At 37.2% G+C, this 27,258-nt stretch overlaps 1 long non-coding RNA gene across 2 annotated transcripts in view; it reads right to left on the bottom strand.

Annotated features, from left to right (window-relative positions):
- Positions 1-620: 620 nt before the first annotated feature.
- Positions 621-27,258, bottom strand: part of LOC129049101 (uncharacterized) — a 34,911-nt gene continuing 8,273 nt past the window's right edge. The window contains exons 2-6 of one of the 2 annotated variants that reach the window (XR_008511895.2): positions 26,102-26,235; positions 11,834-11,904; positions 9,031-9,933; positions 4,676-4,792; positions 621-877 (exon numbers count right to left, since the gene is read on the bottom strand). This is a non-coding gene — a long non-coding RNA (uncharacterized LOC129049101). The remainder of the gene's footprint in view (positions 878-4,675; positions 4,793-9,030; positions 9,934-11,833; positions 11,905-26,101; positions 26,236-27,258) is intronic. The other variant, XR_008511894.2, reaches the window with a different exon arrangement.

Genomic DNA, 27,258 nt, shown 5'->3' with positions numbered 1-27,258 from the left:
TCCCCATGGGGTGGACCACTGCAAACCTGGGGACTGACAGGTGAGAAGGAAGAACAGAGTACATCAACAACTTTACAGGAATCCCAGTCAGATAAATTATCCCAGAGAACAAGCAACAGCACTTAAACAGGATGCCCAGCAAACACAAAACCTTCCTACATTTAAAGTGAGAACTTTCTTCTACACTTTCTCTGTTCCTGGGCAGTAGCCATGACTAAGACCATGAGTTAGAAAACATGGCCAGCAAGATGAGGAAAGAGAAACTAGAAAAGAGATATTAACTCTAAATCAAGTTGAGGGTTTTGATCATCATCTAGAACTAGAAAATTGTATAAAGATATTATGAACTAAATTTTTGTCTCCCTTCCTACCCCAAAATTCGTATGTTGAACCTCAAACTCCCGCTATGATGGTGTTTGGAGGTGGCACTTTTGGGAGGTAATTAAGGTTAGATTAGGTCACGTGAGTGGAGCCGCGACACGGGTATTCCCTGGCTCTCTAATTGCCATGTGCGTATACAGGGAGAAGTCAGTAGTTTGTAACTAAGAAGAGGGTCCTTACTCACCATGCTGGCATCCTGATTTCTGATTTCCAGCCTCCAGAGCTGTGAGAAATAAATTTCTGTTGTTTAAGCCACCTGATTAAAGGTAGTTTGTTATAGCAGCTCAAGCTAGGACAAAATATTTTGAGACTATGTTGGCGATTTGAACTTTTTATTATTTACCAGTGGCTGGAAAGTACAGAGAACCATTTGATCTTCCAGTTTCAGTGTACATACTTTGCTTAGGTCTCCAACCTCAGTGACAGGGCTTCAGCAGGTGTTGCAGGCTGCTAGACCATCCCATTTTCCTGGCCAACTTTGCTGTTTTTCCATATCCTTTTGAAAAGAGACATGGTTCGACAGATTCCATGATGTAATAAAGATTAATAACAGTCCACAAAGCCTGATATTTCTCAAACTCTTAAACTATTTATAGGAAGGAATGAAGGAATGCTATCACAGCTAATTAAGAATAAACACAATAAAAATTTCTATTTATCATTATTTTTTCTCTGAACTTCGTGAACAAACAGAAATTAAATACTGTGTAAATGCAGTCAGAAATGTTATGTTCTTATATAACTACAGTAACAAACATGTATGTGTTTTATTTTCCTTCAATGAATATTATCACAGTAACTGGATTTGTGAAGGGAACTTGAAACAAATGTTTTCATGATGTTTAATTCACTTTAAAAGCTGCAGTTACATTGATAATACATGTAGTAGTATGAAAATAAAGTTTACAGAAAGTTCACCTATAATACAGACTTCATATTTTGATATCCATGGATTTTTCTTTTGTTCACTATCATAATCATAATATGAGTTATGCTGGCACTTCTAAAACTTTGATGTCACATGAGAATTTTGTTAAAACATAGATTCTGATTTATTATGTCTTGGACCAGAGACTTTGCAGTTCTAACAAGCTCTGAAGTGATGCTAACACTGCTGGTTCATGGACTACATGTTGAATATCAAGGAATTGCAAGACTTCAGTAATGCATTGATCTAAGTTTTGGTTCAGAAATGTGAATGTCATAGATACATAACAATATTACTTGATATGAAACTGTATATAAATTGATCATTTAATTGGGTCTTCTGTCTAAAACAACTGAGATGAAGCTAAGATATATGTTTCTTTCATTTAGTTACATTATTGCTTGAAATCTTGCTGACAGAGAGCAATACGTGTTAATTAGTGGACTACAGTGGTGATGAACTAAGGTCTGTTCCTGGGAAATAAACGTTTGATTTTTTTTCCCTCATACCCAACTAGACAATGAGTATGAGTTCTAATGCTCAGATTTTTCAGTAAATCATACTTCAGCCGAAATCTTCTCTCTCCTTTCAGTATATCTCCTCCAAATCTAGGAAAACTGGCTTTCCAGAACTCCAGAAAATATAGCTCCAGCTCACTACTGGAGGCCTGTTAAGTTTAGTGCCTGTTATCCATATCCATCCTAGCAAGATGAAATTCCTCTACTTTCTTGTGTCCTGATAGAATTTATTCAAAAAGTGTTGTTAAAATATTGCCAATAGACATAACAAAGAATTCATTAAATTAATTCAATTGGGTGCATTTGTGACAGATAAGTTTGTCTGCCCAATCCCTATTTTCCTACTAGTACTACTCTTCCTGTGCCAGGTCCTTCAAATTGCCAGGTCTCCACTGTTAGTAATGAGAACCTCATCTGGGCCTGTTTCCATGGGCACCAACAGTTAGGAGCCTAATTTATACCAACCACTGTCTGGAAATATTTCTTCTTGTACTCAGACCATGCAATATTAGGGGTTCTGATTCAATGAGAGACAGAACATTTGTAGGAAGCAGGAAAGATATCTACATTTATCCATAAGTGTATGATGTCTCTGGAAACACTCAGACCATATCCCATGTCTTCTATCCATCTTAAAATAACTTTCCCACAGCTCAAAAAACAAAATAAGCATCACATATCCATTCCTTTTTAAGCATGTAGACTATGCTTTTCTGATTAGGGTTTGTATTTGTTAAGTGTAAAACTATCTTCCAAAGACATTAAAATATAAGAACGTCTTTCTATTTATCCACATAGTTACACCATTTCCAGAGCCCTTCATTTATTTGTGTAGATCTGAATTTCCATCTGCTATTATTTTCCTTCTGCTTAAAGAACTGTTTTTTAAACATGTCTTGTAGTGCAGGTCTGCTGGCAAGGAATTTGCTTGTTTTCTGTTGTCTGGAAAAGACTTCATTTCACCTTCATTTTTGAAAAATATTTTTACTGAGTAAAAAATTCTAGATTGAATTTTTTCCCTTTCATTTTGTTAAAGATGATATCTCCAATGTATTCTGGGTTGCATGTTTTTTAACCGGAAGTGTGCTATTATTTTTATCTTTGTTCCTCTTATAATGTATCTTTTTCTCCTCTAGTAGTAATTGAGGTTTTCTCTTTGAAACAGCTTTTCAGCAATGAATTGTGATATGACTTGATGTGGTTTTCTTTAGATATATTTTGCTTTGGATACTTTGGCTTTTTGGATCTGTGGGCTTATAATTGTCATCAAATTTGGAAAAATTCCATCATTCTTTCTTCAAATATTTGTCTGTCCCTGTACCCCCGGTGGGACTCCTACTGCACATATGTTAAATTGCTGGTGTTGTCCCATAGGTCATTGAGCCTCTGTTTAATTTTTTCAGTCTTTTTTCTGTATTTTATTCTGGATAGTTCCTGGATATGGTTTCAAGTTCACTGATTTTTTTCATTCACTGATTTTTTTTCACTTGCAGTTCCTAATATGCTATTAATTCCATCCAGCATATTTTTCATTTTAGGGCTTTGGGCTCTGTCATTTCTCTGCTCATCATGCTGATGTTTTCCTTTACTATTTTGAAGTGATGGAACATAGTAATAATAGCTCATTTAATATCCCTTTTGGCTAGTTTCATAATTGCTATAATTTCTGGATATATTTCTATTGATTGATTTTCCCTATGTTTGTGGGTCATATTTTTCTGTCTGATAAAATGTTTTTATTGAATGTTCATCATTGTGAATTTTAAGGTATTGATTGCTGTATTTCTTTAAATAGAGTATTGTTTGTTTTTTTTTTCTGGCATGAGTTTCAGTAAGAATCAGCTAGATCTTCTCAAGACTTGCTTTTAAGCCTTGGTAGGGTAGGTCCAGAGAAGCCTTCTTCCTAGAATTGAAGGAGTATACTGAAAGGAGAGAGAAGAGCTCAGCATGGCCCTAGTAGCCTCATTGCTAAAGCTGTATCATTTTGAGGACTACACCCAGTGTCTCATGTTATTACAGATGTGTTCAATCTGTCTGGTCCTGTATGGTCTCCAAGAAATATTCTCCATCTTCCTTTTTGGTGGTTCTTTCTCTGGCTTTAGCTAGTTTCTTCGTAGGCATACACAATTCAGGAAGAAAACCCTCTGCAGACTTTCAGATCTCTTTTTCTGTAGCTCCCTTCTCTTTGGCACATTGTCCACAAATTCTAGCTGCCCTGAGCCCTCTGGATTCTGACCTCTCCACTCAACAGTATTGCCTGGCTTTGTTTGGGTTCTCTCTCTATGCTCTGGGCCTGTAAACTGACTCTAGACAATACATTGATGCAACTGTGGGCTTATTTTATTTATTTCCCTTCTCTCAGTTTGTTTTACTGTCTTGTATTGCCTATTTCACATGTTTGAAAACAGTTGTTTCATATATTCTGTCTGTTTTCTGGCCGTTCAAGGTGGAAGCATATATCTGGTCCATGTCCTTTCACTCTGGCCAGAAGCAGATTTTATTTACTCTTCTTAAAGTGACTGTGGACAATAGAGATTCTGATATGTTTACAACTGATTCAGTTGTAGCTCCAACTTTTATTAAAAGCCACATATACTCAGTCAGAAATTGCTGCTACTTTTTATCTAAACTTCCAAAAATCCTTTGATGCTTTGATACAATTGATGGATAGAACAATTGTCTCTAAGTGAGCTAAGTGTTACCCTGAACCACAATCATTCAAAGCTGCCTATAGGGACTGTTGTATGTCAGGCGATCACAATGTTCTATCTTCTTCTATTAGTTCAAAGAACAGACTAGGGATACCAGTAGATTTCCCTTTCAGAAATGTACTGAGTACCATCCTCACCTAGGAGCCACTTATGACACTTGCACAGTTAAAGACTGAGTTGTTATCATGCTGGCCAGTAGGTCTCAGGGCTTCTTTCCAGTCAATGGCCAAAAAGGCTGCCCAGAAGGTTCTACCCTATAGGACTCAGAAAGGAGAGAAAGGAATAAAGGAATTGTTTCCAGACTTTTTATAAACAATCTTCTCTTTGCTACTTTTTAAAATTTTTAAGTTTTAATTATAATGGATTTGTAATAGTTGTACATTTTTATGGGACACATGTAATATTCCAATACAAGCATACAGTCTGTAATGAACCAATTAGGGTAATTGGGGCATCCATCACCTCAGGCATGTATCACTTCCTTGTGTTAAAAACATTTCAATTGCACTCTTTTAGTTATTTTAAAATATACAATAAATTATTGTTAACTATAGATGCCCTAACATTTTTAGTTCACCCTCAGTGTGGTATTCATGTCATTTTGTTTTACTTTCTATTTTTATTTTTTATCTCCTGGGTACTTTGCCCTCCTGTGGTGAACCAAAGGAGAAAAAAGCTGTTTTTTTTCTTTGCTGTATCTTTTTTTTGTATTTTAATCAGTTGGTCAAAACTTGCCAGCTGAAGAGGAAGTTAGAACTAACTTATGTTTTTCTTGGTCAGTTGTAAGGTCCCCTGCTTGATATTGAGAGATTACTTACTATTTTGTACAGTGAGGTGTTTCATTGCAAACCAGTCTTAAACACAAATCCTATGAGATAAAAACCTTTTCTGAATTATGGCTAAAACTCAGCTAGTTAAAATAAATTTCTTGATTTTTCTGCAGTAGTACAATTTCATTAAAAATAACACTTGCCACATATAACTTTGTAAAATAGTAATTTCATGATTATTAACAACATAATTGATTTTATGTAAATCATGTTAATTGTAATTTATTTACATGTAAAATTGTTTTTGAAAAATAATACAAAAATTGGAAAACTTTAAGTATATCTGTTTTGTCACTATTAACACCAGGAAGCATACCTTGAAATAAGTAAGCATTTTAAATGATTAAGTAACAAAAATGAATCAAATATCAATCATATGTCTATATATTACCTGGGGAAAATATTCATTCTTTTAATTATTTGCTGTCTATCTCTATCTTCAAATAAATTTAAAGTTTCATATACATTACTATAGTATACTTCTAATTTACCTTTCCCATTCTTTGTGTTATTGTTGGCAAACATTTTATTTTACCTATGCTATAAACACATAGTGCATTGCTATTTGTTTTAAAAAGTTGGTTATATCTTACAGCATTAAAAATATGAAACAGCAAATTTTATATTTATCTCATTTAAGACCTTTTAGCACTGTATATTTCTTTGTGTAGATCCAATAATTTTTTTCTGATTTTGTACCCTTTCTTCCCTAAAAAGTTTTTTAAATAGTTTTTGAAATGCAGATATGCTGGTAATAAATATGTACAGTTTTTATTTGAAAAAGTCATTTCTCATTGATTTTTGAAGGTTATTTTTCATGAACATAGGATTCTGGGCGGGTACTTTATTCTTTCTGTACTTTGAGTATTGTCATGTGTAACTGAATGATGAGGATATGTTCTGAGAATGCATCACTAGTTGATTTTATACTCGTGTGAACATCATAGAGTGTACTTACACAAACCTAGATGAAATAGCCTGCTACACACTGAGGCTGTGTGGTAGAGCCTATTGCTCCTAGGCTACAAACCTATACAGCATTTTACTCTACCTAATATTGTAGGTAGTTGAACACAATGGTGTTTGTATATCTAAGAATACATACACATAGAAAAGCTACAGTAAATATATGACATAAAAAATAAAAAATTGTACACTTCCGAAGGGCACTTAACATGAATGGAGCTTATAGGACTGGAAGCTGTTCTGGGTGAGTCAGTGAGTGAGTGGCAAGTGGATGTGAAGGCCTAGGACATTACTGTACTCTACTGTAGACTTTACATATAAACACTATACACATAGGCTATACTAAACTTATAAAAAATATTTTTCTTCAATACTAAATTAATCATAATTTACTATAAATTTTTTACTTTATAAACTTTTAGTTTTTCAAAACATCTTGACTCTTGTAATAACACTTAGCTTAAAACGTATGTGTAAGTGGGGTATGGTGGCTCACATCTGTAATCCTAACACCTTTGGGAGGCCGAGGCGGGCAGATCACCTGAGGTCAGGAGTTTGAGACCAGTCTGGCCAAAATGGTGAAATGCTGTCTCTAATAAAAATACAAAAATTAGCTGGGCCTGGTGGTGGGCGCCTGTAATCCCAGCTACTAGGGAGGCTGAGGCACGAGAATCACTTGAACCTGAGGGGCAGAGGTTGCAGTGAGCCGAGATTGCGCCATTACACACCAGCCTGGCTAACAGAGGAAGACTCTATCTCAAAAGAAAAACCAAAAAAACGAAAAAATGGAACTAAAAAATTCCTATCACCTAGTGAAGTCATAACCATCATAACATTGTAGCATGATGCATTACTCATGTGTTTATGGTTATGCTGGTATGAACAAAAGGCATGTGCCACCACACCCGGCTAATTTTTGTATGCCACACATTAGGTGTGTGCCAGCACATCTGGCTAATTTTTGTATTTTTAGTAGAGACGGGGTTTCACCATATTGGCCAGGCTGGTCTCGAACTCCTGACCTCAAGTAATCCTCCCGCCTCGGCTTCCCAAAGTGCTAGGATTACAAGTGTGAGCCACTGCACCTGGCCTTTAGCTTTATTTTATAATCTTATGGGACCACCAACATTTATGCAATCTATCATTGACCAAAATACCATAATGTGACATATGATTGTCCTATCATGGCCTTCTGACTTTCGCTGTTTTCTCTAAGAGGTCTGCTATAATTCTTATCTTTGTTTTTCTGTATATAGTGTATCTATCTTTATTTTTTCTGGGTGCTTTCAAGATTTTCTCTTCATTTCTGCTTTTGGCAATTTAAATATAATGTGTCTGATTTTTTCTTGTATTTTCAGTGAAATAATTTTAAAAAATTTATCATGATGTTTAGTATATGATTCTGAATTGTGTTCTCTTTCACAAGAGAAACAGCACTGTCCTTAGTAATAGTAGATAGAGGCATATGCTTGGGACCTGGAGTGAGGGGAGAGAGTGGGTAGTGTGTTAGACAGGAAAGGTATAGACAATGGAATATACCAGGTTTCTACTGGGCAAAGCTCAGAGACAGCATCAATTTCACATAGAAAAGCAAAGATAGAAGGAAGAAATAAAGATTATATATTTTTTCTTTTTTTCTGAGGGCTTAGAATTCTCTAGGTTGAGCCAAACTCTCAAGGACATTTTTTTCAATTTAAAAGTAGGAAAATAAAAAAAGAATACAATTGAATTAACTTGTGTTATATGACATGACTTGTTTCTTTAATTAGACTTTGACCTTGGTATAAATTTTCTTGGACTTTATTCAGAGAACATTTAAAAATATTTTAAATGCAAATTAGAATCTTCATGTAAAAGGATTTAGAGAGACTGAACATAGCAGAATGTAGGATTCAATGTGAAATAAATAAAGGGTACCTAAATTGAATTATAGTCATACTTATTAGTTAGAGTTCTCCAGATAAAAATAACAAATTGGATAAATACATATGCAGAGAAAAATTTGTTGTGAGGAGTTGGCTCATACAATTATGAAGGCTGGCAAATCCAAAGTCTTCTGGGTGATCTGGCAGGCTAGACACCCAGGGAGGCGTGCCAATGGTACAGTTCAAGTCTGAAGGTCATCTGCTTGCAGAATTACTTTTTTGCTTGGAAGAGGTTAGTCTTTTTATTCTATCAGGCCTTCAGTTGACTGGATACGGCCCATTCACATTATGGAAGCCAACATGCTTTCCTCAAAGCCACAAACACCCTTACAGAAACGTTTAGGAAAATATTTGACCAAATATCCAGGCACTGTGGCCCAATCAAATTAACACATAAAATTAACCATCAAAAGTCCACCCCTTGTCAACATGGCACCTCTGTGCATCTCCTTAAACCATTTCTAATCTCCAATTAAAGACAGTAACAAGGTCATACTTCTGGCCTAACATGATACAACTATACTGTATACAATCAAAAACACATCAACCATTTCTCCAAAAAAGGATGCAACGTACTTGGGTGACACTTACTCTTCTAGAATCCAATAACTGAAATATTTGATGTTTACATAGTTAATTATACTTAAATACTATGATATAAAGTCAATACATCTTAGGTCACATGAAAAGGGGATCAGAGAAGTCAGAAAACAAGATTTGCTATACATGCACACAAACATATTCATAACAAAAGAAGAAAGACATACTTACGGCAGTTGCAGTACTGATTGCTGTAGCTGGTCATATGACTGTAGCTGGTATTTATGACTACCTTGTTCCACTACTCATTCCATATTCTTTTTGCTCTCAGCAAGCACCTCACTACATATGTTTTTGTTTGTTTGTTTGTTTAACCTGGTGGGGTGACTCAAATCTTCATTCCTGAAGGGTCTGGGCTATTAGTGGTCTTGCTTAGATTGGGTTGTTGTGGTTTTCCATTGACATTATTACAGGATTAATTACAGGACATGGTAATAATAAGAGACACTCTAAGAGGTCTTCTCTCTTCCAGACATACTCTTTCTCATTTCCATTGTGAAGTAGCAGTCCAAGTCTTCCTTTGTAGTCAGGATTAATCACCTGATCCAGCACAATAACTCCTTTCTTTGTCTGTTGATTTGGAGGTATGAGGGGCCCAAAGAGGCTAGGTGTCAGTTTTGGCCTCCAGTTTGATGGAAACATTGTTGTGTCTCCTAGTAGAAGCACTCCTCCTTTTCACACGAAGACTTCTTGGCCAGCAAAGCATAGGGTTGTGGGAATAGGAAACAAAATTTTTGCTAGTGGGGCACTAGGGGTAATAGTGAGCAGTCTTACTCCCATTTCCACCCATTGATTATTGGCCCTGTGAATCTTGGCTATGGGAAAAACAGCACCATATATTGGGTGCTGATTAAGAGCATACACAATCTCCTGGAGAATTTGCACCAGTCCTACAAGGTATTGCCATCTAACTGGTGCTGTCACTGAGTCTTCAAAAGGTAATTCCAAAATTCTATCCAGACAGCTCCTTCGGGATAATGGAGAACATGGTAAGATATATTTCACTGGCTGTAAAATGAGTTCCTTGACCAGAAGAAATGCTGTGTGTAATACCATGATGCTGGATAAGGCATTCTGTAAGTCCAAGGATGGTAGTTTTGGCAGAAACATTGCACACAGGGAAGGAAAATTAATATCCAGAGTAAGTGTCTAATCCAGTAACAACAAAATACTATCCTTTCCATGATAGAAGTGATCCAACATAATCAACCTGTCACTAGGTAGCTGACTGATCACCCTGGCTAATGGTGTCATATCAGACTCCATGTTTGTCTGTGCTGCTGGCTGATAGGGCACTCAGCATCAGCTGCAGCCAGATCTGCCTTGATGAATGGAAATCCATGTTTTTAAGCCCATGCATAACCATCATCCCTGCTACCATGGCCACTTGGTTCATGAGCTCACTGGATAACAGGTGTGGCTGGGGAAACAGGCAGATACACATAACTGATCATCCTATCCACTTGATTATTAAAATCCTCCCCTGAAAAGGTCATCCTTTAATGAACATTCACATAAGGCATAAATATATTCATGTTCTCTGCTGTCTTTCTTGGACTATATTGTAACCAATTTTCCAATCTTGTAACTTCCAACTCCCTAACCACCCAGCTAAACCTTTGGCCACAGCCCACTAATTGGTATACAATTGCATGCCTGGCCATTTTTGCTTTCAAGCCAAGTGAAGAGTCAGGTGCACTGCTTGAAGTTCTGCCCACCAGTAGGATTTCCCTTCACTATTGTCCTTCAGGGATGACCAAGAAAGGGAGTATGATGCTGCAGCTGTCTACTTTTGGGTGGTGTTTGCATATTGTGCAAAACCAACTGTAAATCAGGCCCATGTCTTTTCTTCCTCCATAAATCAGGCTTGTGTCTTTTCTTCCTCTGTCAACAGATCATAGGGAACTCCACATGAGGCAATAGGTGCAGGCTGGGAGAAAGAAGGTATAGCAGGAGTGGAAAGCATGGGCATCTGGGATGCTTCTTCTTGGAACTGACTTGTGCTATCAGGGCATGCTTGGGGTCAATCTCATATATACTACTTCCATTTGATGATAAAGTGCTAATGTACACACTCAATTTTATGGCTTTGAGTGTCACAAAACACCTAGTTACTAATAGGAAGCCCAGGTCTCATGGTAACTTGGTGGCCCATGGTTAAGTGTTCGATCTTCATTAAGGGCCAGTGGCAGGTCAAAAGCTGTTTTCCAAAAGGAAAGTAGCCATCTACAGAGGATGGCAGGTGATTCTCCTAAAGGGGCCTACCAAAGGCTTTACACACATTCCCATTTGCCACTGACATTTCAGACACCATTGTGTCTGCTGAATCATATGGCTCAAGTGGCAGAGAAGCTTGCACAGCAGCCTGGACCTGTAGCGAAGCTTTCTTTTGTTCTGGTACCCACTCAAAACAAGCAGCTTTTAAGGTTACTTGGTAAGCAAACTGGAATAGCACACTCAAATGAGAAATATGTTCCCTCCAAAATCCAAAGAGGCCCACCCACATTATGGAGAACAATCTACTTTGCTCCAGGTCCAACAAGTTAAACGTTAACCTCATCAAAAAACATGCTTACAGAAACATCCAGAATAAGACTTGACTAAATATCTGGGCACTGTGGCCCAGCCAAGAGTACTAATAAATTTAACCATCACATATAGTTTGATGTAATCTCACTTATCCCTGATGAATGTAGTTACCAAAATCTTCAACAAAATACTAACAAACCAGATACAACTGCCCATTAAAAGAATTATACACCATGACCAGGTAGGATTTATCCCTAGAAGGCAAACGTGTTTCAACATACACAAATCAATTAACACATAGGAGGATAAACCATATGAATAGAAAGAGGGGGTAAAATCACATGTTCAACTCAATAGACAGCAACAACAACAAAAAGCATTTGACAAAATTCAAAGCTCTTTCATGAGAAAAATTCTCAAAAAATTAGGTTTGGAAGGAACTTACCTCAACATGATGATGGCCATTTATGAGGAGCCCACAGCTAACATATTCAATGGTGAAAAGCTGAATTCTTTCTACGAATTAGAACAAGAGAAGGATACTGTCAACGCTCCTATTCAAATTAGTACTGGAAGTCCTACCTAGAGTAATTAGGAAAGGAAAAGAAATAAACGGCATACAAATCAAATAGGAAGAAGTAAAATTGTCTCTGCTTGCAGATGACATGATCTTATATATAGAAAAACCTATATTGCTAAAAAAGAAACTATTAGAACTAATAAGCAAATATAGTAAATTCTCATGATAAAAAATCAACATATAAAAATCAGTAGCATTTCTAAACACTAACAATAATCTATCCCAAAAGGAAATTAAGAAAATAATTCAATTTACAGGAACATAAAAAAATGCTTAGGAATAAACTCAACCAAGAAGGTGAAAACTTGAACACTGAAAACTACAAAATATTGATGAAAGAAATTCAAAAGGCACAAATAAATGGAATGGCATCTCATGTTTATTGATTGGAAGAATTAATATTGTTAAAACATCCATATTTCCCTGTTTTTTTTTTACAGAAATAGAAAAAACAATCTTGAAATTCATTTGGAACCACAAAAGACCTTGAGTAGCCAAAAGCATTTTGAGCAAGAAGAACAAAACTGGAGGTATTACATTCCCTGATTTCAAAATATATTACAAATTGACAGTAATCAAAACAGGATGATACTGGCACAAAAACATACATAGACCAATGAAATCGAATAGAAATCCCAGACAGAAACCCATGCATATATGGTCAACTGATGAACAAGGGTGGTAAGAATTTACAACGGGGAAAAGATAGCCTCTTCAATAAATGCTGTTAAGAAATTTGGATATTCACACGCAAAGGAATGAAATCGGACCCTTATATAATATATAAAAATCACCTCAAAATAGATTAAGGACAGTGACTTTTTAAAGGCTTTATTCTATCAGCTGAGAATAGTAATAACTCAAGAATAATTTAAATTTATACAATTATTTTGAATAATTTTATTGAATTTGAGTAATTATTATTTTGAATAATATTATTTAAAATAAGTTTAAATTATTGTTTTCTTCATTAAAATGTCCACACTATTGTGCTCTTGATTTGGTCCTTGGATGTATCACATCTAGAGAGTATAATAAGAGAAACAGACCACTAAAATATGCATTTATTCTTTAGCTACATTAAATCAGAAGAACATTTTAAATTAGCTCTGTGCATGTAGATTGTTGGGGTTGTGGCAAGGTTTCTTTTCAAAATTCGTTAAGATGGGTATGTTAATATCTTCACCTACATTTGAGGCACTTATATGGATATTTTACCCCATATTCCTAAGTAAGATAACATCCAAAAGGTGTCAATAATAACATTATATAAAAATAGCTAAAGTAAGATTATTCACTCCATAGTGATTTTTATGATGTATCATTCATTTAATAATTCATTTTTATTTATCTGTAACTCATTTATTGTCTCCCTACTTTGTTATTGACTAAGGGCTAAGGAAAATCTGTTTTGTTTTTTGTTTTTTGTTTTTTTGTTTTTTGAGATGGAGTCTCGCTCTTGTTGCCCAGGCTGGAGTGCAGTGGTGTGATGTTGGCTCACTGCAACCTCCGCCTCTCAGGTTCAAGTGATTCTCCTGCCTCAGCCTCCCCAGTAGCTGGGATTACAGATGGCTGCCACTATGCCCGGCTAATTTTTGTATTTTTTGTAGAGACGGGGTTTCACTATGTGGGCCAGGCTGGCCTCAAACCCCTGACCTCAGGTGATCCATCCCCCTCGGCCTCCCAAAGTGCTGGGATTATAGGAATGAGCCACCATGCCCGGCCAGAAAAATCAGTTTTTTTAAGAGAATGGACATAATTTCCTACACTTTAGTTCATCGTAGGTTTGCCAGACAAAATATAAGATGCTCCGTTAAATTTGAATTTCGGATAAATAACAAGTTTTTAGTATAATTATTTCCCAAATATTGCCTGTGACATACTTATTCTAAAAATGTATTTGTTGTTTATCTAAAGTTCACATTTAACTGGATATTCTGTATTTTTATTTGCTAAATCTGACAATCCTAGTTGGTCCAATTATTTAGGTTATCAGCAGCTTTTAGGGAAGGACAGCATTTGAGAGGCAGGATAGCACAGTGATTTAGAGTTTGGATCAAATTAGATCTGGAATCTATTACCGTCTTAGAATATTTCAATAGTGTGACATTGAGGGAAATTAGTATTCTTCATAAAGCTGCCATAATGGCAAATAATGGCAAAATAAGATAATTTATAAAGGTATTTATCACAATGACTGCATTCAATAATTCATAGTTTTGTTATGATTGTTTTAGGTTCATGATTTGAATCTACTAAAACATATACCCAGATTTTATATAAAATCACTTTATATAAAAAAATAAAATCTAAGTAGTCCTTCACTGCATCCTCATTTCTCTTTTTGTTTCACTCACCCTGAGGTCTGTCTCTTGGCCATCTAATTATTTCGATTCTCATCCCCATATAGCTTACATCCAAAACTGTATTTTAAGCACTCAACTAATAATTTTAATCCAAGATTTTTAATCTCTTTATTTTTTTAAATTTTTTAAATTTAATTGTTTTTGTTTTATTATTATACTTTAGGTTTTATGGTACATGTGTGCAATGTGCAGGTTAGTTACATATGTATACATGTGCCATGCTGGTGTGCCGCACCCACTAACTCATCATCTAGCATTAGGTATATCTCCCAGTGCTATCCCTCCCCCTTCCCCCCACCCCACAACAGTCCCCAGTGTGTGATGATCCCCTTCCTGTGTCCATGTGTTCTCATTGTTCAATTCCCACCTATGAGTGAGAATATGCGGTGTTTGGTTTTTTGTTCTTGCGATAGTTTACTGAGAATGATGATTTCCAATTTCATCCATGTCCCTACAAAGGACATGAACTCATCATTTTTTATGGCTGCATAGTATTCCATGGTGTATATGTGCCACATTTTCTTAATCCAGTCTATCATTGTTGGACATTTGGGTTGGTTCCAAGTCTTTGCTATTGTGAATAATGCCGCAGTAAACATACGTGTGCATGTGTCTTTATAGCAGCATGATTTATAGTCCTTTGGGTATATACCCAGTAATGGGATGGCTGGGTCAAATGGAATTTCTAGTTCTAGATCCCTGAGGAATCACCACACTGATTTCCACAATGGTTGAACTAGTTTACAGTCCCACCAACAGTGTAAAAGTGTTCCTATTTCTCCACATCCTCTCCAGCACCTGTTGTTTCCTGACTTTTTCATGATTGCCATTCTAACTGGTGTGAGATGGTATCTCATTGTGGTTTTGATTTGCATTTCTCTGATGGCCAGTGATGGTGAGCATTTTTTCATGTGTTTTTTGGCTGCATAAATGTCTTCTTTTGAGAAGTGTCTGTTCATGTCCTTCGCCCACTTTTTGATGGGGTTGTTTGTTTGTTTCTTGTAAATTTGTTGGAGTTCATTGTAGATTCTGGATATTAGCCCTTTGTCAGATGAGTAGGTTGTGAAAATTTTCTCCCATTTTGTAGGTTGCCTGTTCACTCTGGTGGTAGTTTCCTTTGCTGTGCAGAAGCTCTTTAGTTTAATTAGATCCCATTTGTCAATTTTGGCTTCTGTTGCCATTGCTTTTGGTGTTTTAGACATGAAGTCCTTGCCCATGCCTATGTCCTGAATGGTAATGCCTAGGTTTTCTTCTAGGGTTTTTATGGTTTTAGGTCTAACGTTTAAGTCTTTAATCCATCTTGAATTGATTTTTGTATAAGATGTAAGGAAGGGATCCAGTTTCAGCTTTCTACATATGGCTAGCCAGTTTTCCCAGCACCATTTATTAAATAGGGAATCGTTTCCCCATTTCTTGTTTTTCTCCAGTTTGTCAAAGATCAGATAGTTGTAGATATGTGGTGTTATTTCTGACAGCTCTGTTCTGTTCCATTGATCTATATCTCTGTTTTGGTACCAGTACTATGCTGTTTTGGTTACTGTAGCCTTGTAGTATAGTTTGAAGTCAGGTAGTGTGATGCCTCCAGCTTTGTTCTTTTGGCTTAGGATTGACTTGGCGATGCGGGCTCTTTTTTGGTTCCATATGAACTTTAAAGTAGTTTTTTCCAATTCTGTGAAGAAAGTCATTGGTAGCTTGATGGGGATGGCATTGAATCTATAAATTACCTTGGGCAGTATGGCCATTTTCACGATATTGATTCTTCCTACCCATGAGCATGGAATGTTCTTCCATTTGTTTGTATCCTCTTTTATTTCCTTGAGCAGTGGTTTGTAGTTCTCCTTGAAGAGGTCCTTCACGTCCCTTGTAAGTTGGATTCCTAGGTATTTTATTCTCTTTGAAGCAATTGTGAATGGGAGTTCACTCATGATTTGGCTCTCTGTTTGTCTGTTATTGGTGTATAAGAATGCTTGTGATTTTTGCACATTGATTTTGTATCCTGAGACTTTGCTGAAGTTGCTTATCAGCTTAAGGAGACTTTGGGCTGAGACAATGGGGTTTTCTAGATATACAATCATGTCATCTGCAAACAGGGACAATTTGACTTCCTCTTTTCCTAATTGAATACCCTTTATTTCCTTCTCCTGCCTAATTGCCCTGGCCAGAACTTCCAACACCATGTTGAATAGAAGTGGTGAGAGAGGGCATCCCTGTCTTGTGCCAGTTTTCAAAGGGAATGCTTCCAGTTTTTGCCCATTCAGTATGATATTGGCTGTGGGTTTGTCATAGATAGCTCTTATTATTTTGACATACGTCCCATCAATACCTAATTTATTGAGAGTTTTTAGCATGAAGAGTTGTTGAATTTTGTCAAAGGCCTTTTCTGCATCTATTGAGATAATCATGTGGTTTTTGTCTTTGGTTCTGTTTATATGCTGGATTACATTTATTGATTTGTGTATATTGAACCAGCCTTGCATCCCAGGGATGAAGCACACTTGATCATGGTGGATAAGCTTTTTGATGTTCTGCTGGATTCAGTTTGCCAGTATTTTATTGAGGATTTTTGCATCAATGTTCATCAAGGATATTGGTCTAAAATTCTCTTTTTTTTGTTGTGTCTCTGCCTGACTTTGGTATCAGGATGATGCTGGCCTCATAAAATGAGTTAGGGAGGATTCCCTCTTTTTCTATTGATTGGAATAGTTTCAGAAGGAATGGTACCAGTTCCTCCTTGTACTTCTGGTAGAATTCGGCTGTGAACCCATCTGGTCCTGGACTTTTTTTGGTTGGTAAGCTATTGATTATTGCCACAATTTCAGCTCCTGTTATTGGTCTATTCAGAGATTTAACTTCTTCCTGGTTTAGTCTTGGGAGGGTGTATGTGTTGAGGAATTTATCCATTTCTTCTAGATTTTCTAGTTTATTTGCGTAGAGGTGTTTGTAGTATTCTCTGATGGTAGTTTGTATTTCTGTGGGATCAGTGGTGATATCCCCTTTATCATTTTTTATTGCGTCTATTTGATTCTTCCCTCTTTTTTTCTTTATTAATCTTGCTAGTGGTCTATCGATTTTGTTGATCCTTTCAAAAAACCAGCTCCTGGATTCATTAATTTTTTGAAGGGTTTTTTGTGTCTCTATTTCCTTCAGTTCTGCTCTGATTTTGGTTATTTCTTGCCTTCTGCTAGCTTTTGAATGTGTTTGCTCTTGCATTTCTAGTTCTTTTAATTGTGATGTTAGAGTGTCAATTTTGGATCTTTCCTGCTTTCTCTTATGGGCATTTAGGGCTATAAATTTCCCTCTACACACTGCTTTGAATGCATCCCAGAGATTCTGGTATGTGGTGTGTTGGTTCTCATTGGTTTCAAAGAACATCTTTATTTCTGCCTTCATTTCGTTATGTACCCAGTAGTCATTCAGGAGCAGGTTGTTCAGTTTCCATGTAGTTGAGCGGTTTTGAGTGAGATTCTTAATCCTGAGTTCTAGCTTGATTGCACTGTGATCTGAGACATAGTTTGTTATAATTTCTGTCCTTTTACATTTGCTGAGGAGAGCTTTACTTCCAAGTATGTGGTCAATTTTGGAATAGGTGTGGTGTGGTGCTGAAAAAAATGTATATTCTGTTGATTTGGGGTGGAGAGTTCTGTAGATGTCTATTAGATCCGCTTGATGCAGAGCTGAGTTCAATTCCTGGGTATCCTTGTTGACTTTCTGTCTCGTTGATCTGTCTAATGTTGACAGTGGGGTGTTAAAGTCTCCCATTATTAATGTGTGGGAGTCTAAGTCTCTTTGTAGGTCACTCAGGACTTGCTTTATGAATCTGGGTGCTCCTGTATTGGGTGCATATATATTTAGGATAGTTAGCTCTTCTTGTTGAATTGACCCCTTTACCATTATGTAATGGCCTTCTTTGTCTCTTTTGATCTTTGTTGGTTTAAAGTCTGTTTTATCAGAGACTAGGATTGCAACCCCTGTCTTTTTCATTTTCCATTTGCTTGGTAGATCTTCCTCCATCCTTTTATTTTGAGCCTATATGTGTCTCTGCACGTGAGATGGGTTTCCTGAATACAGCACACTGATGGGTCTTGAGTCTTTATCCAATTTGCCAGTCTGTGTCTTTGAATTGGAGCATTTAGTCCATTTACATTTAAAGTTAATATTGTTATGTGTGAATTTGATCCTGTCATTATGATGTCAGCTGGTTATTTTGCTTGTTAGTTGATGCAGTCTCTTCCCAGTCTTGATGGTCTTTACATTTTGGCATGATTTTGCAGTGGCTGTTACCGGTTGTGCCTTTCCATGTTTAGCGCTTCCTTCAGGAGCTCTTTTAGGGCAGGTCTGGTGGTGACAAAATCTCTCAACATTTGCTTGTCTGTAAAGTATTTCATTTCTCCTTCACTTATGAAGCTTAGTTTGGCTGGATATGAAATTCTGGGTTGAAAATTCTTTTCTTTAAGAATGTTGAATATTGGCCCCCACTCTCTTCTGGCTTGTAGAGTTTCTGCCGAAAGATCTGCTGTTAGTCTGATGGGCTTCCCTTTGAGGGTAACCCGACCTTTCTCTCTGGCTGCCCTTAACATTTTTTCCTTCATTTCAACTTTGGTGAATCTGACAATTATGTGTCTTGGAGTTGCTCTTCTCGAGGAGTATCTTTGTGGTGTTCACTGTATTTCCTGAATCTGAATGTTGGCCTGCCTTGCTAGATTGGGGAAGTTCTCCTGGATAATATCCTGCAGAGTGTTTTCCAAGTTGGTTCCATTCTCCCCGTCACTTTCAGGTACACCAATCAGACGTAGATTTGGTGTTTTCACACAGTCCCACATTTCTTGGAGGCTTTCCTCGTTTCTTTTTATTCTTTTTTCTCTAAACTTCCCTTCTCACTTCATTTCATTCATTTCATCTTCCAGGGCTGATACCCTTTCTTCCATTTGATCGCATCGGCTCCTGAGGCTTCTGCATTCTTCACGTAGTTCTCGAGCCTTGGTTTTCAGCTCCATCAGCTCCTTTAAGCACTTCTCTGTATTGGTTATTCTAGTTATACATTCTTCTAAATTTTTTTCAAAGTTTTCAACTCCTTTGCCTTTCGTTTGAATATCCTCCCATAGCTCAGAGTAATTTGATCGTCTCTCAGCTCATCAAAGTCATTCTCCGTCCAGCTTTGCTCCGTTGAATGGACGGTGAGGAACTGCGTTCCTTTGGAGGAGGAGAGGCACTCTGCTTTTTAGGGTTTCCAGGTTTTCTGCTCTGTTTTTTCCCCATCTTTGTGGTTTTATCTACTTTTGTTCTTTGATGATGGTGATGTACAGATGGGTTTTTGGTGTGGCTGTCCTTTCTGTTAGTTTTGCTTCTAACAGACAGGACCCTCAGCTGCAGGTCTGTTGGATTACCCGGCCGGCCGTGTGAGGTGTCAGTCTGCCCCTGCTGGGGGGTGCCTCCCAATTAGGCTGCTCGGGGGTCAGGGGTCAGGGACCCACTTGAGGAGGCAGTCTGCCCGTTCTGAGATCTCCAGCTGCGTGCTGGGAGAACCACTGCTCTCCTCAAAGCTGTCAGACAGGGACATTTAAGTCTGCAGAGGTTACTGCTGTCTTTTTGTTTGTCTGTGCCCTGCCCCCAGAGGTGGAGCCTACAGAGTCAGGCAGGCCTCCTTGAGCTGTGGTGGGCTCCACCCAGATCAAGCTTCCTGGCTGCTTTGTTTACCTAAGCGAGCCTGGGCAATGGCGGGCGCCCCTCCCCCAGCTTCGCTGCCGCCTTGCAGTTTGATCTCAGACTGCTGTGCTAGCAATCAGCGAGACTCCGTGGGCGTAGGACCCTCTGAGCCAGTTGCGGGCTATAATCTCCTGGTACACCGTTTCCTAAGCCCCTGGGAAAAGCACAGTATTCGGGTGGGAGTGGCCCGATTTTCCAGGTGCCATCTGTCACCCCTGGAAAGGGAACTCCCTGACCCCTTGCACTTCCCGAGTGAGGCAATGCCTCGCCCCTGCTTTGGCTGGCGCATGGTGCACTCACCCACTGACCTGCGCCCACTGTCTGGCACTCCCTAGTGAGATGAACACGGTACCTCAGATGGAAATGCAGAAATCACCCGTCTTCTGCGTCGCTCACGCTGGGAGCTGTAGACCGGAGCTGTTCCTATTCAGCCATTTTGGCTCCTCCCCAGATTTTTAGTCTCTTTATTGGTTATCTTCCAGAGTTTTTAAATAAAGATTTTAGACATACCATAACTAATTTTATTAGCCGTAATTCCCCCCAAGAACCTACTTCCTATAGCCTGTCACTCCCATTTTACATCTTATACTCTAGTGAAACTAATCAATCTTAGGTACCTGTCCTCTCCTTCCACAATTGCTTGATTTTTATAATCCCCTTTAATTCCAACTTTTTCATTACCTCATTATTTCATTTCCCTAGCTGCTCAGCTGAAATCTGCCTTCTCCACAAAAGAACTCCTATATACTTGGCATTCATTTTCATTATAAAACAGCATTTTGTATTATATTTATGGACATGTTTTTATCTCTACTGCAGTAGTATATAAGCTCACTGTGGGGCAGAATCAATGTTTATTTGGTTCTTTTATGCCCAAAGAAGCTAACAGAGTGTTCTGTATGTTGTAGGTATTCACTGGATGTGTATTAACGAACATGAGGCTCTTGCCAGATGCATATTTAAGGAATGCTAAGTGACAACAGACATGCAGTTGAGATGCAAGAGGTGGGAATTCCAGTTTGAGGTCAAAACCCAATGATTTTAAGAAAGTGTAAATAAAAAATGTTATCTGTTGCCTTTTCTTTCCTCTCACCCTCTTGGGTTGAGATAGGGAAGCTGGCAACCTTTTCAATCAAGTCTATCAATTATTTTGAGATATCTGAATGGGATAGAAAATTCAGAACTTTATTTCTCTTTGGGCTGCATAGAAGCTGAGCAGCTCGTGTAGAGAGGCCTGCGAAGAAGGCCTGGGTTACATGGCACCTAGGACATAGAAGGAGCCCCAAATTGTTTTTTGAGATCAATTTTCACCTCCTTAGTTCTTTCAGGTTCCATGGGACCAATTATTTCTGTGAGTGAGGTAGTGCAGCATCAAAGAACTCCTACCTGCTTTCCAAGTGATGCCGCTTACTTCTGTAACAGCTACCGTCTTACTTTGCTGGTTATTACAAACAACTGGAACAACAGACTTAGGCTCTATTTATCATACTCTGTGACTCCCATAGGGACATACTTGCGTCAGCTTTATAAATTTTGTCTTCCTTTCTCTACTGTTGAACTTATAAAATTATTTTTTTCTGAAGAAAAGAAAAATATTCTTCCCAACAGAGATTACCAGATGATTTAGAATTTACTTGATATTTATGTCCTTTGGTCTCCATCGCAGCCAATACTCTGATGCAGAGCCCATAGTTACAAAAAATCTTTGTTTATAGCAGGAAGTTTTCTTAATTGAAAAACTATATTTTCTTTCCAGAACAGTTCAATATTTCAATAGAATAATGTGTTTAAAATAGAGCTCTAAAATTATTCCACCACAATGCAGCTATATATTATAAGTAGTATTGATTACATATTTCTCCACATAGGTCCAAAGTTCAAGATGATTCCCTTTATAGAACAATCTAGAATTAGGGAGTGAGAAAATAATTACTCCTGCCTACCTTTTGATAATTTGATGTAAGAATTGGGTTTATACGACACTGGAGACAGCAGTCTCTGCATTGCCCAGCTGCACATGACTGAGTCTTAAAATTATATACAATTGGGGCTAGCTGGTTCTCTTTTTGAGGCCATCTCATCCAGCCATATTACTTTATAGATATACACACCAAGCCTCAGAAATACTAGGAGACCTTGCTCAATCAATGTATTGTTGAAACAAGACTGAGATTTAAGCCTCCTAACTTCCGATACTGAAAGAACTTCTTCCACTATGGCCTAAGCTGCTGTGTGACTCTATAGAGAATGTCCTAGCTGAGCATGTGTGTTATTTTAGCCACAAGCTGCTGCCCAATTTCCTTTGATTAGACGGAACTTGAGTCATGTTTGTATTGGGGTCCAGTGTTCACGTGCTGTCTTGTCATATAGAAGTGACATTTTCATTAATTCTTCCAAATTATAGAACTTTGGAGGCATTCTCCCATGTGTGTGTGAGTACTCACTCACCAAAATGATAGAGGGAAAAATTGAGCTTCTCTTACATGGCATAAAGGTTTGTCCTTGTGGAAGTTACCTTATTAATTAATATTTGTTGTATCTTATGTTTTCAAGTATGTAGAAAAATATTAGAGTCCATAACATGTGTTGAGTGCCTGCTGTGAAGCATAAGGTGGAAAGGTGATAATACCTATAAAATTAAGAAGGTTTTAGGTAGAGGATGTGTAAAGTGCATTGGTATCTCAGAGGAATGAAAAACGTATTAATTGTGAAAAGAAAGTCAAGAAAGCTTCCAGGGAGGTGGCGGTATTCAAACTGGGAGGCCCTGAAGTTTAACAAAAATTTCAAACTGGGAAGTGATAGAGCTCATTTAAGTTTGAGGAAATACTACGTGTAAGCACAATTTTGCATATTTTCAGAGGAAAGGAGAGTGGCATAGCAAGAATATAGTTTTATCACACACACCCCCACCCCCCCACACACACGAGATAATTTCATATAACAGCTCACACAAGAGAGCAGAACTGTTGTTCTTGAGCTAACTTGTACTGGCTCACAGGTTAAAAGGTGGCTGTTTAATTTTTAGGAATTTTGTGGGCCAGTTATGAAACACAGCCATTGTTAAAAAATATATGTGTCAACAGTTAAATAAATTATAATAAAACAAAGGTAGTATATACTCAAAATATATCAATTCCTAATTATTTTATTACATCTTTTGTTACCTATAATTTTGAAATTAGTTATATTTGTTGTATCTGTATGATGAAAATACTATGTGATGGTGTGCTACTGTGCATCTCTTCCCAACTTCATTTTCAGTGATGCCATGTTGGTAGCTTAAAGTCAGCCATGGTCGGAATATTTACACTATGGAAACTGACAAAACTACAAATCAGGGCTTGACTCGTTGTTTTATTGATTGCCTAGACTTAAGAATGTGATGACAAAAAGTGTTACTAATAAGGATTAAACTCAAAAATATATTGTGTCTGTATCCATTATTTTGTGAAAAGCACAAAAACTGGAAAAACATTATTTCAGTTATTAAAAACTATAATTCAATTAGGCCAAGAAGTTGATGATGCCATTAATGAAATGAGTGAAGTTCTAACATCTGTTTTTGTTGTTTCACTTTCTTCTCACTCTTTAACAAAAATAAAAAATATCCATCCATCAATGTATTTGTCAGAAATATACTCATTCACTGACAATTTGAGTGACTTCTTTGCTGAAATAAGTACTAATCAACTACTTATTTGTAATATGATTTTTTTTTCAAATCATGGTTGAATTACAAATATAGACTAGCTAAAGAATCAAGATTTTGGCAAAAAATAAAAATATTATTTAAAAAACAAATGGTTATATAAATTTGTTAAAAATTGTACAACTTATTATTTGCAAATTGTGTGCTACATATTTTATCCGAATTTGAAATAAACTATGCAATTATACTTGTGTATGTTTTTTTTTTAGAGCTGGTTAAACATTTACCAGCAGCAAAAAAAGTGAATTAGAAGAGTTATGTGTATTTTTCTTCATTTAAATTACATCCTTTCAGACTTCATATGGCTCAATCAAATATATCAAGCACTGGTAGAAATTTCTCTCTTTTCTCCCAAGACACAGTTTTAAGTCATTCATTATTCATTCAGCAAATCTTCATTAATCACTCACCGGTCATTTTATTTTTTTTTACATAGGCATACAATATTTGAACTGGCTTATTAAAGATTGAGAAATTTTTCATTTATTTTATGACATAAAATATGAATTCAGGTTATTAGATCAAAATTTTTTGCTAGTATTTAGAAATGAATTTTTCTTCATGAAGTGTGAATGGCTTATTGGTAAAGACTCATCAGTGAAGAAATGGAGCCTCAAAACTGAAAGCAATAAACTGTTTCATCATTTTGTAGTTACATTGTGCAAATTTTAGGGGAAACTATGTGGCAGCATTTACCGACTTGGTAAAAAAATATAACTTCTAAAACATTGTCTTATCTTTCAAGAAATTACTGGTAGAACTGATTAGGCAGGTAAGATCATTGAACACTAATTATTATTATTACTACTATTATTTTTGAGATGGAGTCTCACTTGTCTCCCAGGCTGGAGTGCAGGGGCACGATCTCAGCTCACTGCAACCTCTGCCTCCTGGGTTCAAGCGATTCTCCTACCTCAGCCTCCCCAGTAGCTGGGATTACAGGAGCGTGCCACCACGCCTGGCTAATTTTTGTATTTTTAGTAGAGATGGGGTTTCACCATGTTGGCCATGCTGGTCTCGAACTCCTGACCTCAGGTGATCCGCCCGCCTTGGCCTCCCAAAGTGCTGGGATTACAGGCATGAGCCACTGTACCTGGTGTGGACACTAATTTTTAAGTAAAATAGTTTATTAAAGAACAATTTAAATATACATAAAACAAGTGTTATGGTTTGAATGGGTCACCTCCAAAATTCAAGCGTTGCCAATATGACAATATTAAGAGGTGGGGCTTTTAAAAGGTGATTAGGCCATGAGGGCTTTTCCCTTAGGAATAGAACTGGTGCCCTTATAAAATGGTTTCATGTAAGGAATTCATTCCTCTTGCTCTTCTGCCTTCTCTCATATGAAAACTCAGCATTTCTGCTCTCTGAAGAATGCAGCAATAAGGCACCATCATTGAAGCAGAGAGCAGCCCTCACTAGACACCAAATGCTGGCGCTTTGACCTTGGACTTTCAGCCTCCAGAACTGTGAAAAATAAATTTCTGTTCTTTATCAATTACCCAGTCTGTGGTATACCGTTACAGCAGCACAAACAAAGACAGTCAGGCAGTATAATATGGTGATTCCACCACTTTCCATCAATTCAGCTTCAGTAATTCTAAAGCTCATGGCCAATATTATCTTCTCTATATCCCATCCTCTACATTAGAACAGAAACACAGAAAACTTTTACAGGCTCATTTGCAGCATCCTCCCAGAGCATAACGAAGTATTGTTCAAAGTTGGCGATGTTTGATAAAAATAAAGGAGATTAAAAATTCTTTCTACATCTTCAACTTTTAAAATGGGTGAGTGCAAAATTACATAGTGTAGCAATTGTTTGAGATGTATCTCTGGATTTCAGAACCTAGCCTAGCACTTGAGAGAAATCCAGTGTAAAATCCTTCTGACTAAATTTTTAGTAGCTCCATCCTTATTTAAGGGTCAAAATAGTGCCTATTTTCACCCTAGTAAATATTTTCTCATCATTTTCGAGGCAAAAGCACAATATTGACATTTAGCTCAATTATTAATGGAATATGACCATCACTTTTTCTCTGCGTTATAATTTATGTGATTAGTGGCTAGTGGCTAAATGACCTGTTTTAATTAACTATCAAGAAGTTCAGGCTTTGAAACTCTCAGAGAGAAAAATCACAGAAACCTTTTTCACAATCAGAGGGAAAAAATTAAAGAAGTCTTACTATCTATTTATATTTTTTAAGTTGTTTAAAAATCTGAGAAGGAAAATATTAATAAAAGCCATGTAAAATCAGAGTTTTAAAAACATTTTTGATTAGATTTTGAAGGAAAATTTTAATGCAGGAAGCAAGTAAAATGATATATGCTAATAATTTTTGTAATGAGCCTTACCTGCTTGAAGAAACTTTCTCTGACCCCACAGCCTTGGGGCTTGTCTGGAATATAGGCCTTTCCTTCATATTTCCAAGACACACCTCTGTTTGCTTCTGTGATCTTTGAGAGTGAAGGCACCTTTTCTTATTCATCTAGATGCGCCCAGAAAATGTTAAAGAAGAGAAAGATGAATGAATAGTGTTAAAGGATTTACTTCTTTTTTTAAAAAAAAAAAGATTATCAGTCATTCTTACCACATAGCTTGACTTACATTCCATTCTTGGTCTTTCTATATACAATGTCCCCTCAGCAGCAAATACCTCGTTTGAATGGATGAAATTCTCTAGCACATACACTAAACCATGGCTTCTCCCTAGTGAGACGGCTGGGCTTTGGAAAACAATAGAGATGATGGTGAAAGCAACAGCTCAGTACTTACAGCCAGCAGGCACACATCCTCATCCTACCGCTTTGGATTTTCCTTATCTCTTAAGTGGTCCTGCAGATCAGTGATTCTCAAAGGGTGGTCCCTGGACTAGTAGTATTAGCATCACCTGAGGACTTGTTGAAAATGCACATTTTTAGCTCACAGCCAACTGAATTAGAAACCTTGGGGATGGGGCTCAGGAATTTGTGTTTTAATAAACCAGGTAATTCTAATGTACACTAAAGTTGAGAAACACAACTTAGATCATTGTAGCAGTCTAAAATGAGTACTATGCCCAAATCAGTTTGAGTAATGCTACAATGCTACAAATTTTTATATCCCATGGGAAAAATCACAGGGTTCCTTAGCAAATTAAAAGCCAATCATTCTGTGGCAGGAAGCCTGATTAACTGACCATTTCTGTTTAACACTATTTGATCACAGAAACCATGAGGAAGTTGACATTTTTTACCCATTCAGATCCTGGAGTGAGGCATGGCCATGTGACTAGGTTTATCCAGTTAAATGTAGGTGGAAGTGATATGTGCCATTCACAGACCTGGTTCCCCAATATCTTTCATAAAAGATCCTTCCAGCTTTTCTCCCCTGGCCAATGCCCTGGGGAATTTTAGAAACCACATATTGAAGATTGTATGGTCTCTGTCAGCCTGAGTCCCTGAATGACTGTAGAGACACCACCCAATTGCCTCGTGGGAAACTGCCCTGAATTGTTTGAGTGCGAAATAAA

This window comes from Pongo abelii, chromosome 10 (genome assembly GCF_028885655.2).
Source record: "Pongo abelii isolate AG06213 chromosome 10, NHGRI_mPonAbe1-v2.0_pri, whole genome shotgun sequence".
NCBI lineage: Eukaryota > Metazoa > Chordata > Mammalia > Primates > Hominidae > Pongo > Pongo abelii.
This window is presented reverse-complemented; position numbering and strand designations above follow the sequence as displayed.